The sequence below is a fragment of the Vipera berus genome, assembly GCF_964194415.1.
Source record: "Vipera berus genome assembly, chromosome: Z".
Lineage (NCBI taxonomy): Eukaryota > Metazoa > Chordata > Lepidosauria > Squamata > Viperidae > Vipera > Vipera berus.
Window position 1 is genome coordinate 59,974,690 of NC_138205.1, and position 13,840 is coordinate 59,988,529.

At 40.6% G+C, this 13,840-nt stretch overlaps 1 protein-coding gene and 1 long non-coding RNA gene across 4 annotated transcripts in view; both read right to left on the bottom strand.

The window, feature by feature from the left end:
- PDCD6 (programmed cell death 6) overlaps window positions 1–13,840 on the bottom strand; it is a 101,618-nt gene that overhangs the window by 59,755 nt on the left and 28,023 nt on the right. The window lies entirely within an intron of this gene.
- On the bottom strand, window positions 10,115–12,474 carry LOC308677087. The gene is made up of 2 exons (XR_014028420.1): window positions 12,191–12,474; window positions 10,115–10,741 (listed from the first exon to the last, which is right to left on the bottom strand). It is a non-coding gene; the product is annotated as an uncharacterized lncRNA (long non-coding RNA).

Consider the following 13,840-nt stretch of genomic DNA (forward strand, 5'->3'; position numbering starts at 1 on the left):
CTAGAATGGGCACCACCTCGCACAAGGAAGCAATTACAAAGTTTCCTGGGCCTCGCAAAGTTCTACTGCCAGTTCATCACTTCATTCGGCCAAATAGCCCTGCCCCTCACAAACTTGTTAAAAACGAAGGGGGGACCCTCAATGAAACCCAGCCAGCCACTGAAATGGACAATGGAATGCCAAGCAGCATTCAAGAGGTTAAAGAGACTTTTTTCCACCGAACCTGTACCGAGGCATCGGACCCAGATAAACCCTTTGTTTTTTTTCTTTAGGTTTTGCTCTAATACTCTCCAAGAAAGATGAGAGAGAGAGAGAGAGAGAGAGAGAGAGAGAGAGAGAGAGAGAGAGAGAGAGAGAGAGATTATAACTCCCCAAACCTGTCCAAATTAATTTTAAAGTTTATTTTCCCCCAAGACAACTTAAAATGCCACTTTTATTCTAGGAGAGGGGATGAAAGAAGGAAACCCCCCCCCCACTTTAGTTCTGGGAATTTCCTTGCTTTCAGATCGTTTTTTTTTCAAGAACAGTTTTCCAAGAGCATCATAGAGAAAGGAAAATAATCTCCTCCAGACTCAAACATGTTGCTCGCGCTTGTTAAATACCACTTTTTTTCTCCAGAGGTCAGCAGCTTCCGACTGGCTACATGGGTGCAGCCAGTCTTTCTCCTGTTGGTTCTGAGGATTTCCTTGGATCAAGCGGGTTGACCATTATCTCCCCATGATCTACAAGGGTCCCCTCATTTCATTGCCTCTCTGGGGTGACTTCAGACCCTTTTCAGGCCTCCAGCAGGAAGAAATTGGGCACGGGAGACTTCTGGTTTGCTGACGCAGCCTGTTCTGTCCTCTCCCACTGAGTAGCCTCAAAGAGGCTCAAAAGTCCAACAGAAGCCAAACATAAGCTGAACAAATGAAAACTGGACTTCTAACAGTTAACTCTCTCCAAAGTTTATATCAGACAGCAATGTTGTAATTACCGGGCAATGTTCCCAGGTTCTTGGCAGATGGCCAGCAGCTTCAGAGCCTAGATACGGACAAGCAGACACGCTACAAAACTCAAACGCCAACAAATTGTCCACCACACCTGTCCTGCGCAGCCACACCCCTTTTATACTCTGTAGGGTTTGGCCCTATGTCTCCCAGCCACGCCTCTTGGGATGTTGCAACAATTGCTGCTGTTGTTGACAATGTATTCTATGTCTCTCCCTTGCATCCAAAAGGGGCTCTTCCTCGGTGCTACCAGCCTCTGCCTGCTGTTCTGCCTCCCCCTCTGTTTGGCTGGGGTCCATAGGCACGTCAGCCAGTCAGTTCTTGCTGACTCACCAAGTGAGTCGGCCCCTCCAGCACGCCGCTCGTGCCAGCTTCCTCCTCCAACTCATCCTCCAAGTCGGTATGCTACGATAAAGCACCCTCTGGGGCCGGGGTCACAACACAGCCACTGTGGATGTTTGGAAGACGACCTCCATCTTCCACGTCCAATTCCGGATCGCTGGGGGACCCTGGAAATGGTCGAAAGTTGCCCTGTAGGGGCAACCAGCAAGGAGGGGATTCCCCCTTGATCACAGGAGGGTGGTAGCCCTCTGCTTGATCCAGTGCAGTCCTTCAAATCGGTGGATGAAAGACTGGCCATAGCAGTATGGCTCGTCAAGAGGCTGCAGGCAACCGAAGTCAAACTTACCACCAGGTACCTACAAAGCAGCGCGGATGAGACTGGGTGAGATCTGAACCTCTCTTCAATCTTAATTATTTTTTCCACCTGTATAAGCTGCCCAAGGTATTTCCCCCCCTGTAGAGAGGGAAGGGAAACTATCCCACCCTCTAAAACAGCAGTGACTATCCAGGGGAGTTTAAAATGTTGAAACAATAACCTGATTTTAATTGGGTTTTTATTTTTCTAAAACTTGAGGACTAAAAGATTTCCTATTTCTATTGAATATTTGGTTTTTTATTTACAAAAAAGAAGTAAAATTGAAAAAAGGAATATAAAAATCTTGGATTTGGAAAAAAAATCCTAAATAATATGGGCAACATCTTGTGGCTAAACCTATTACAACCTGTTATTGTTTGAAGCCCAGACTATAGATAAGACTTTTGTAAAATTGGCAATCAGCTGTGAGAGGCCCAGCTGTGTTCTATACTCAGTGATAAAATTATTTTTACTTTCTGATTGTAAAGCTTTTAATACACACCATTAAGAGAATAGAGATGAAGATCAGGAACAGATTTTATTTATGTTGAAAGCAATTCATGAAACTATTCTTAAAGCCAATGATGAAATAAGAGGTTACAGAAAAGAACAAGATGTCAGCTTAGATATACGAACCCAAACTTTGATCACAACCAAAGAATTAACTACACAGAATATAATAGAAGAAATAGAGCAATTAAATACTATGATAGAAGATTCAACTGATCAACAAACACAGTTAATGGAAAACACAGAAAATGGATTGACAACTTTGAAAATAGAAAAGACTTTCTATATAAACCAGAAGAAACCTGAGGATCAAGAAAAAGAACAGACTGAAGGGAAGATAAACATTTCAGGACAACTACACTGAGAGAAAAATAGAGAGATGATTTGTTAGCCCCTTCAAAAAATAGTGACTGGATGGCCTTTTTTACTTCAAACAATATATATAATAACAGAGGGAGATCTATACGATGATTTAAAAGCACGGACATGGAAGGCAAATTGGCAAAGAAAGCAAGCTAGAATAAGGCTGGAAAAAATGGGGCTTTGATTTATTAGTAAGGATTAAAATAAAATATACTCAATTTGACAAGATATGTACTTTGAATACTAGATTTTGTTATGAACTGAGATAAAGAAAACTATTTTAAAATTTTGAAGTATAAATTCTAAAAGTTAAATTTGAATATTGATTTGTTTATAAAGGTTGAATGTAAACCTATTTAAGATATATATACGCTAAAATATATTGATAAATGTAATAAACAGGTTTTTATTTAGCTGATATAATAAAAACTGTACTAGCTTAAATATGCGATGGAAATTAGGAGAAAAAGAGAGGAAGTATTCGATGTTAAAACAGAAAATTTGGTTACTAAATTTAATACATTTGGAAATTAATAGAAAATAAGAATATTGTATTATTAATTAGTTGATGTAAGATAGTGAGAAATAGAATATATCTGAATAGATAAGATGTGTATTCTGAATATTAGACTTTGTGATGAATTGTGAAAATGGGAACTTTGGTTATTTAAAACTTGGAAATTATAAATATTAAACATTAAAGTTTTAATATAAATGGGAAATTAAAAATCGGGGAAAACTAATCAGGACATTGATTGTCTATAAAGACTGAATGTTAAAATAATAAGGATATGTATAAACCAAAAATTATTGACAAATGTAAGAATGTGATTTTTATTCAATTGATTTAATAAGAATTGTATTAGTTTAAACAGAAGACAGTAAATGCTAAGGGGAAAAGAGAGGGAAAATGCAATGTGGTAGCTTAAGACTTGTACTAAGGATACTTGTATGTTATTGTATTATTGATTAACCTAGCTGCCAAGTTGCTTTTTAAATACTTAAATGTAAAAATAGAAAATCAATAAAACATTTTTTTTAAAAAAATTGGGAATGGGAGGCAGAGCCCTGCTTCCCTGTCTTGCCTACTGTCTTGTTGTTTTCCAGGTTTTAGAAGTGATATTACTTTTTTAAAAGAAATAATTGATGGGAGGCAGCCATTTGAAACTACATCTGAAAGGAATTTGCTAATTCAATTCCATGTGAACCTCCAGGAATTTTTCAGGAATTCTGGATGAATGTCATTGAAACCTGTGCTTTACCATATTTCTATTGATAGCAGCGTTAATTACTTCTATGGAGAAGGAACGAGAATATAGGTAATCGTCAACTTACGATAACAATTGAGCCCTAAATTTCTGTTCCTAAGCAAGAATTTTGCCCCATTTTACAACCTTTCTTATTAAGTGAATCCCTGCAGTTGTTAAGTGAATCTGGCTTCCCCATTGACTTTGCTTGACACAAGGTTGCAAAAGGTTATCACATGATCCCAGAACACTGCAACCATCATAGTTGCCAAGTGTCTGAATTTTGATCATTCACAAATTGCACTGCCACAGAGCTGGAGAGCTTGGCACGCCAATGCCCTGCTCCCCTTGCTTATCAAAAGCATTCCTTTTCCAAGTTGCAAAAGGAGTTCCTATACAATCCTAGTCACGTTTCTCACCACTGCTGAGCTGGAGAGCTTAGCGCACCACTGCCCAGCTCCCCTCACTTGTCAAAAGCATTCCTTTGCTAAATTGTAAAAGGGTCTACTAAACAAACCTGCTTTCCAGGTCTGTCATGTTTCTCCTCCACCACAGAGCTGGAGAGCTTGACTCATCACCTCCTAGCTCCCCTTGCTTTGTAACACTTAATCCTGTTTGAACGTGAGTGGGAATAAACCACCCAGAGTAAGGTGACTGCCCCCGTCTAGCTTCTTGATTGGAAGGAATGAGGCTTGGTCGGTCTAGTTCTGCCTCCCCTCTCTTCCTGGTTCCCCTCCAAGCAAGAATGGAACAGGGCACTGCTCTTGGCTGTACTGCTTAAAAAACTGTGTTGAAATGGAAGAAATATGCAGGGAAACAAAAGAAGTTCATGGGACTAAAAAAATAAATGAATTCAATCACACCTTCCAACTTCTCATGAAAAAAATAAGATCTTGTGAAGTTGGAAGGTTTGATTGAAGTTTTTTTTTGTCCCACAAACTTTTGTTTCCCTGCGTATTTCTTCTGTTTGCAACACAGTTGTTTTTTTTAGCAGCACAGTCAAGAGCAGCATTTATCCAAAAAATTTATGATAATTTTACTCTGGTCTGCAAAACACTTGCCTTATTATATCACACAATTTTCAAACAAATGTTTCTTTTTTAAGTATTCTCTCTGATAGGTCCCATCATCTATTTTCTTGATTTCCATTTTAATCTTTTTTTCCTGGCCATTTCCTTTCTTAATCAGTATGTTTTGCTGCATCATTCGTTTCCCTGTAAAGTATTTTTTCTCATTCTTTTCCTTATCTTCAAAGTTGCTTGGACGTGTTGAAATATTTCCCATTTGAATAATCATGATTTTTTATTTTATACGGTTCCATCTTTAAGTCTCTATGCCCAGAATTATGTTCTCTACTGTATTTTCCTGAGAAATTTCTTGGAGTGAAATTAAGTTGGAGATAAGTTGATTCATACTCTCAAAGTTGTTCTGTATTTCTTTGTAGTTTAAAGTCATTGTCCTTTGAAATTGTTGCTGCTTATCATATGTTTCCTTTTGTAAAGTATTCATTGCTTCAGATTTGTTACTCTCACTTTGTTTACACAGCTGCATTTTCTAAGAAATTTGAGGGTCAAAGAAAAAAAATCCTCACCCACCAGTAAATGTCAGCGTTTGCTCATTTTTCAGGCCTTTCTAGTCTTTTTTTCTTTCTCTAAAGGTAAGTTTCGCCGCTTCTGGTAACCAAAAGGAGGGAGTATAATCCCCCTCTTTTTTTTCCAGAGATCTCTTATTTTTGGGACTTTCTTCTTCAGGAAAATAGGTAGGATAGAGAAAATCAATATTCTTACCCAGATTCAAGCATGCTGTTTAAAATCCGTTTAGTTTAAAAGCTTATGGCTTCCGTTGTCACCAGCTATGGCTGAACATGAAGTTAGCCAGCCTTTTCTTCTGTTGGTTTCTGGGTGGCTTCTCCTGGACTGTTCGGGGAAACCGCCGTCTATCCTAGGTCCCTGGGATTTCCTTCATTCATTCCACCCCTTCAGGGTGGGTTCTGGCCCCTTAGGGTCCCCAACAAAAAGATATTTCAGCCGAAGGGTTTGGCATTCCAAATCTTCAGACTGCTTGCTGGAAAACAGGAACCGGAAGCCAAATATTACAATAATTTTCATCTAGTTCTAATTTATATTTATGATGAAATGGAAACATAACCCAAGTAGCATGGAATTAAATACTTAAAATTTCACCAGTCTGGTCAATTTACAAATATTCTCTCTTTTATCTAATAATATATTACTATTGTGGAATTAAAAATTATCTTTCAAATCCTGAAATTCTAATAGATTAGGTTACTAATGAAACATATTCAGCATTACTTATTTCTGAAAATCAGGAAAAATGGGAACTGTGATTTATAATTTGGCTTTCTGTTTAGCAATTCCTCTTTACCTTTTAGCACAACTTCAATATATAAATATTGTTTAATATTGTCAAACAAGAAATAAATTAAGAAAACCTGTATATTAAATATTCCAAATATTTTTAACACAGAGAACTTCTCTTCCTATAGGCATCTGAAACCTATGACTTCATATTTGCTGTGTTTCTAAATGATGTGTGTGTGTGTATATTTTGATTGTTGGTTGTGTGTGTGATGCATATACAGCAAGGGGATCCAGTGGCAGTTCCAGCTGATTCAAAAAGCAGTAGCAGTGAGGACTTTTGTAGTTCTGAGCGTGCAGAAGCAAATAAGCAATTATTTTGAAGATATTTTGCTTTGAACTGAGTAGCAAAACTAATTACTGGTAACCTGTCTCATCAGTGCCTGTTCAAGTTACATTATCAGACCCTCAATGTATTTCTTTCTTGTGCCCTCATTTTGGGGATTCTGCCATTTTTCCCCCAAGATGGCGGCACAATCACACGCAGCGGCCCTGAGCTCTCGGTACTGGTGTGTGGTGATTGGAATAATGTGTGTATGGATGAGTGTGCACAGTGTAGTGCAAGGGCTAAATTAGCCTACACATGCATAGAGCTGCTAAACATCGAGCTTGCAAGGCAATCCAGAATTACCAGTGATTTTCAGCAGTCCCATACAATACCAAACTGCATAGCAAGGCCTCCAGGATCTCCATGGATTATCTTTGAGCCAGGGAGGAGCTGACATAAGCGAAAGAGAAAGGAGCGAAAACAAAAACGTGGCTGCAGAGCCGGGATACTGGCTCGGCTCAGAAAGCAGCCTCATAGACCAGCACTGCCGAGTGTCTTCTTGAGTAATGCCAGATCCCTCATCCATAAAATTGATGAATTACAGCTGCAGCTGACAGCAAGCAGGCTTCTCCATGAATGCTGTGTGATGGTTGTCACGGAGACCTGGCTACATTCAGATGTACCGAATTCAGCAGTAGAGCTGACAAGCCGAGTCATTCACCGCTCTGACAGAGATGGAGGCTCCGGTAAGAGCAAAGGATGAGAACTCTGTGTGTTTATACATTGTGACTGGTGTGCCAACAGATTAGTTTACACGTATTGCTCCTCAGATGTGGAACTGATGACTGTCATATGTAGGCCTTTTTATCTGCCTAGAGAAATTACTGTGGTAATTATTATAGCTGTTTACATTCCATTCAGCACGGCACTTTCCAATCTATATGACGTCATCTCCAAGCAGCAGCAAACTCACCCACAGGGCGCTCTTGTCGTGGCTGGGGACTTCAATCAAGCTTGTCTAAAGACAGTTCTCCCCAAGTTTGTACAGTATGTGCAATTTTCCACCAGAGGGAAGAACACTCTAGACCGTGTGTACTCTAATCTGAAACAGGCATACAGAGCATTTCCTCTCCCCCACCTGGGTACATCTGACCATCTTTCACTCCTGTTGTGCCCAAAGTATGTCCCTCTCAGGAAAAGAACTCAGGCACTCAAGGGTCAAAACCTGGCCAGTGGGTGCTCTCAGTTGCAGGACTGCTTTGAAACCACTGACTGGAAAGTATTTGAAGATCAAAACCTGAATGTATACACAGATGCTGTGCTTTCTTATATTAAAACATGCACTGATAGTGTGACAACAGAAAAGTGCATTAGAGTTTGTGGGAATTGCAAACCCTGGATGACTGCAGAGGTACAAACACTCCTGAGAGCCCAGGATTCTGCCTTTAAGGCAGGGGACAGGGACACATAGAGAGAGGCCAGGGCAAATCTCAGAAGAGGCATTAGGATGGCGAAACAACAATATAAACACAAGGTGGAGAACCACCTAGCAGACAACAATCCGAAGCAAGTGTGGCAGGGACTGCAGCACCTAACCAACCACAAGGGCAGTACGAGGAACACGGTTAATACCGATGCCTCAGTGGCAGAGAAGCTGAATATTTTCTTCACTCGCTACGAGGTGAAAAGACCAGATCCTGTAGCCTCTGCTGGCTGGCCTTCTGATTCTCAGCCACTCACCCTGTGTGAACACCAAGTGAGAGCTGTATTGAAGGCTGTGAATCTCAGCAAAGCCACAGGCACAGATGTGGTGCTGGGGATAGTGGTTAAGAACTGTGCCGACCAATTAGCAGGGGTCCTGACAAGGATCTTTAACATCTCCTTGCTAATGGCATGTGTACCATCGTGCTTGAAAGCAGCTACCATTGTTCCAGGCCCAAAGAAAACTGCAATTGAGTGCCTGAATGACTACAGACCTGTTGCATTAACATCTGTAGTCATGAAATGCTTCAAAAGACTGGTTCTCCAACATCTTAGGACATGCCTTCTACTGGATTTCGACAAACATCAATTTGCCTACAGGGGAAATAGGTCGACGGATGATGCCATAGCTACTGCTCTACACTCTGTACATCTTGAGAAACCTGGAAGCTATGTCAGAATGCTTTTTGTTGATTACAGCTCGGCTTTCAACACCATTTTGCCAAGCACTCTCATTGAAAAGCTGACTGACTTCAAATTTTCCCCCTCCATCTGCAATTGGATTCAAGACTTTCTCAGGGACCGGTTATAAACAGTGAGGGTCGGGTCTGTTTTATCCACCCCCCGAAGCTTTGCACCAGCTCGCCACAGGGCTGCGTGCTTAGTCCCTACCTGTACTCATTGTACACATATGATTGTGTATCGTCCGACCCATCTACTGCGATAATTAAGTTCACAGATGATAACACCATAGTGGGTTTTATTACAGGTGGAGATGAGACAGCATACTGTACAGGGCGGAGGTACAAAAACTATCCATATGGTGTTTCAAGAACAACTTGCACCTGAACATTGGCAAGATGAAAGAGATGGTGCTAGACTTCTGGAGGAAAAAAGAGGAACCTGCCCCGCTTTACATCAGGGGGGGCAGTGTGGAAAGAGTTTCCTCCTTTAAATTTCTGGGAGTCTACCTCTGTGAAGATCTTACCTGGAAAGTTAATACAACCCAAGTGGCCAGAAATGCCCAAGAGAGACTCCACTTCCTCAAGGTCTCAGGTGGGGATTGAAAGGGTTTTTTTAATGTAACGTTTTGCATGGGAACTCCTTAGATCCTGCCTTACTACACTGCTATTAATACTTTCCAATAAAAGTTCCTGTTGAGACAATGCAAGTTTCAAGAGTTCTGCTTTTTCGGGAGCATTAACTGAGGCAGATCCTTACATACACTCCACAATATGTATCCTGAGGTAGCAGGAGTAAAACTATATTAAGAAATATTATCTTAGTAGAAGCACAGTCTTCCTTTTCCTTTCAGCCAACTGTCCCTTCTTCAACTTTCCAGGAATGGTTTCCTCACCCTCATGCAAATGATGGTGTAGCATGATGATGTAGTATTCACTCCCTCTTCCCCTTTCCACTAGAAGGGGAATTTTCTTTCTTTTGATTTTACATACGTTAATTGATTAAATCACATGTAAGAAATCCCCTAAATCTATTTTTTTAAAAGTACCCTTATTTTACCAAGTATTTATCTAATTACATAAGTAAAATTCCTTTTGAATGTCTTAATCTTTCTATTCTTCAATTCTTCCTCATATCCCTGTAGTTGTTTTTTTTAGAAAATTTTATTAAATATACATTTAAAAACAAAAGTGGACATGATTCAACTTCCCTAGCAACAACACTACTATTGGTATTATCTTACGTTACAGAAACAAATAACAAAAACCTAAAATACAATCTATAACAGGACAGAGTATAAAAAACTGTACATATAAGATCTGTTGGTTTTTTTAGTAAACTGTCATTCAGTCCTCAGCGTTATGTTTACGTATCTTTCAGTTACATCCATTATATAGATGCTAATAAAAATGTCAAGGAATAATTCTTCCTATCAGAGGGCGATGGACCGTGCTTCAGATGATGCATAATGTGTGTGGGTGAAGGAAACAAAACCCGAGGCATATTCTACTAAATATCCTTTAATCACAAAAGAAAAATATACATAAACAAAGAAAGCTAACCAACTACATCCTCTCTCATCAGACAGTAAAAAAAAAGTAAAGACAAAAACTAGAAAACTTTATGCTTGCGCACAGAGCAAAACTAACTCATAACATAGCTAGACCACATGACATTCACTATGGTTACCAGATAGGTTATCAACACAGGTGCAGAACAGAAGGAAATGTACAATTAGAATTGAGCTTTTCGGACGAACTAAAAAAACCTGCAGTGACATCCCCTTCTTTTGTCAGCAAAGCGAAGATTCAGGTAAGTTACATCTTCTCATGCAGATACTCGTGTTGGGCTGCAGGTAGTGGTTTGTTTAACATATCAGCAATTTGATCACGTGTAGGCACATACTGCAGTTTCACAAAACCTTGTTTAACTACTTGTCTTATGTTTTGATAACGGATGTCAATGTGTCTGGACCTGGAACCTGTAAATCGATTCTCGGATATGTAAACCACAGATTCGTTGTCTTTCATTACAGTGATCGGTTGAATTGGAGGTGTCCAGATATCTGACTAAAGCATCAAACCAGGTTAAGGAACTGCATGCATCAGAAACACAAGCATACTCAGCTTCTATAGAGGAACAAGAAACAAAAGCCTGTTTACGCACATGCCAGTAAACAGGACATCCGTTTAAAAACATCAAATAACCTGAAGTGCTTTTCCGTGATTTCTTATCACTTGCCCAATCTGAATCTGCATAACAACATAACTCTGCATAGTCAGTATGTGTAGGTTCTAACAATAACTTCATGTCTTTGGTGTGTTTTAGGTATCTCAATAATTTCTTAACACATATCCAATGAAACTGTTTTGTTTGCCTACGTGTTGTGATAGGAGATTAACACTAAGTGCAATGTCGGGTCTAGTCCAACTACTGATATACAGCAGCGACCCAATGACTGAGCGATAAAGTGTTTGATCTTCGAACTCAGGACTCGGTTCATGTGTCAAGTTGTGAAAATCGGTTTGCATGGGTGTACTCACACTGGTTTAGCATCCTCCATGTTGCAGTGATGCAATAGTTGTTCAATCTTATCTTCCTCTGTGAGGCTAAACCCCTTCTGGGTTTTGGCAACTTGAACACCCAAATAAGTGTTAATGTGTCCTAAAGACTAAAACTGCTGTAAAGCATTAGCAAAAATCTCTGCTTATTGGGCCCAATATAAATAATATCGTCAACATAAACATGAATTATCTCATTCCCATTATCAGATCTTTTCGTGAACACGCATTCATCTGTTGCAGATTTAATAAAGCCCATTGAATTTAGTTTGTCAGAAAGACATAAGTACCACATTAAACCAGACTGTTTCAGACCATAAAGACTTTTGTGTAGAAACCAGGTATCCTCTTCTTGCTGTCGAAAACCTGGAGAACCTTTCGCATAGATGTCTTCATCTAGGCCAGCGTGTAGATAAGCCATCTCAACATCGAACTGGAAAACCTTCAAAGCAAGGATAGTTGCAGTGGCTAAGGCAATTTTCACACGCTCAGTCTGCACTGTGGGTGAGTATGTATTTGTATAGTCCTCAGGATAAAGTTGTGCGAAACCCTGGGCTACAAGTCTGGCCTTGTACAACAACTCACCATTTGGCTTCTTCTTAATCCTGTAAACCCATCAAGTGCCAATAACTTTCTATTTGCTGGATGACTTGCAGGTGTAAACACTTGGAGTTTCTTTAGACTGTCCATTTCAGCCTGCATTGCCTCATACCATTTATCTTGCTCTGCTTCAGGAAGATGTTTGATTTGTGTGAACTTCTCAGGTGGAAGTGTAACATTACAAATCAATGGTAAAGGTGCTTTTGTTACTTGCCACGAATATCGTTTTGGAGGAATCCCCTTTGTGACCCTCTTGGAACGTCTCGGAACAACCATCCATTCTTCTTCTGTGTTGTCCTCGTCTTCGTCATGAAGGCTACTGGTAAGCTTGTAAGCCGCCCTGAGTCTTCGGAGAGGGGCGGGATATAAATGGAATTAAAATAAATAAATAAATAAATAAATAAATAAAATTGTCACCAGCAGCAGCATCGGCGGCTTGCAAAGACGGAACAGTAGGTTGAGAAGACCTCGTGGAAGGAACATCCTCCTGTGGATCTTGATCATCAGGCTGTGAGACATCGGCAGCATCATCTCTAGGAAAATAAACTCCAGGATTGTTAGAATGAACCCTGGACCAGTCAGCATCTTCCTCAAAAGCAGCAGATTGTGAAATCACTATTACATGATAAGAGTCAATATATTTGCTCCATTTTGAATTATCATCAATACCCATAAATCTCATTGTTTTTGCTGCAGGACCTCCTTTCTTTCTTTGGGCCAAGGGAATATTCACCATAGCATATGAACCAAAAATATGGAGATGTGAGAGGTCAGGCTTGTGTCCATATAACATGAAATAAGGGGTCTGATTTATTACACTACTCCAAGTATGGTTGATGATATGATTAGCGTATTTAATAGCTTCACCCCAGTATGGGAGACTGCTTTATTATCCATGTTCCATATGTCAGGAGTCCATGGCTGGACAGGAGGATTAAACACCATCATGTGAGTACCTTCTCTGCGTAGCAATAGGCCAACTTCACTGACCCATGCCCTGTAATTCTGTCCTGACTGCTTTAATTTTAGGTCACCAGCCAGTGGTACAATAGAGGGTGTCTGTTGAGGAACATGCAGTTGAGGTACATGCTGTGCAGGTTGTGCAATCCGACCAAAACCTGCAGGGGGCATCAGTGGCATCTGTGCCTGTGCCCTGACACATGACAGTTGCATTGGAGCTGCCAGTGGTACAGGTGCTGGCTGTAACTGTATTTGAGCTGCCAGTCCACCCTGGCCAGCAGGAGGCACTGGTGCATTAGCATGACCTGTAGAAGGAACTGGCCTTCGCAATTGAGAACCCAGTGGCAATTGCATGTGGGTTACATATGGCTGTGCTCTGTCAGGAAGAGGGACTTGCATAGAAGCAATATTAACAGGAATACTAGCACTATCAGGGGCTGGAGCCTCAGGTAACTGTAGAAACTTTGCGTCTCTGAGCAATGATTCCTGCATGGAACTTTGCGAGAGTGAGAGCTCCAGGCTTTGCAATTCATGTCTTAATGCAGCTTCACCAGCAGATGGTACTCTAATTTTAGATTCAGGCATCATTGTGACTGTGTGTAGACATTTGAGACTGCCCATAGTCATGTGACTGTAACATAGGGGGCTTCCAGTTCCCATTCGTCTGACATGACACTCAATGGTGGGTGTGACTTTGGCTTTGGAGAAGAAGGAGGTGGTGAAGGCAACATGGCCGACACTGGCCTTTGAATCACAGCAGAGCCCCTCTCATGCTGCTGAATCATTGATACATATTCTTTTGCCTGCTGCAATTGCTTTTCAAAAACACCAATTTGTTCACAGTAGCCTTGCACAGCTCTCTCTCATAGTTGGCTCAGGGCTTGGAGGAGCATGAGGAATGTTCTCCAGCCTGACTTTAGGTTTCGCTCCAAGCCTTTGGAATTCATCATGAGCCCCTGGAGTATGAACATTTTCAAGGGTAGCTGCCAGGGAGCTTGGAAAAGCAGAAAAAAGAGTGACTGACCTTGCATCGTCGACAGGAGCAGGTGCGTCTTCTCCAAGGCGTGTGGCTGAAGCGAGCGGAGTCTGTAAACTCAAAGGAAGATG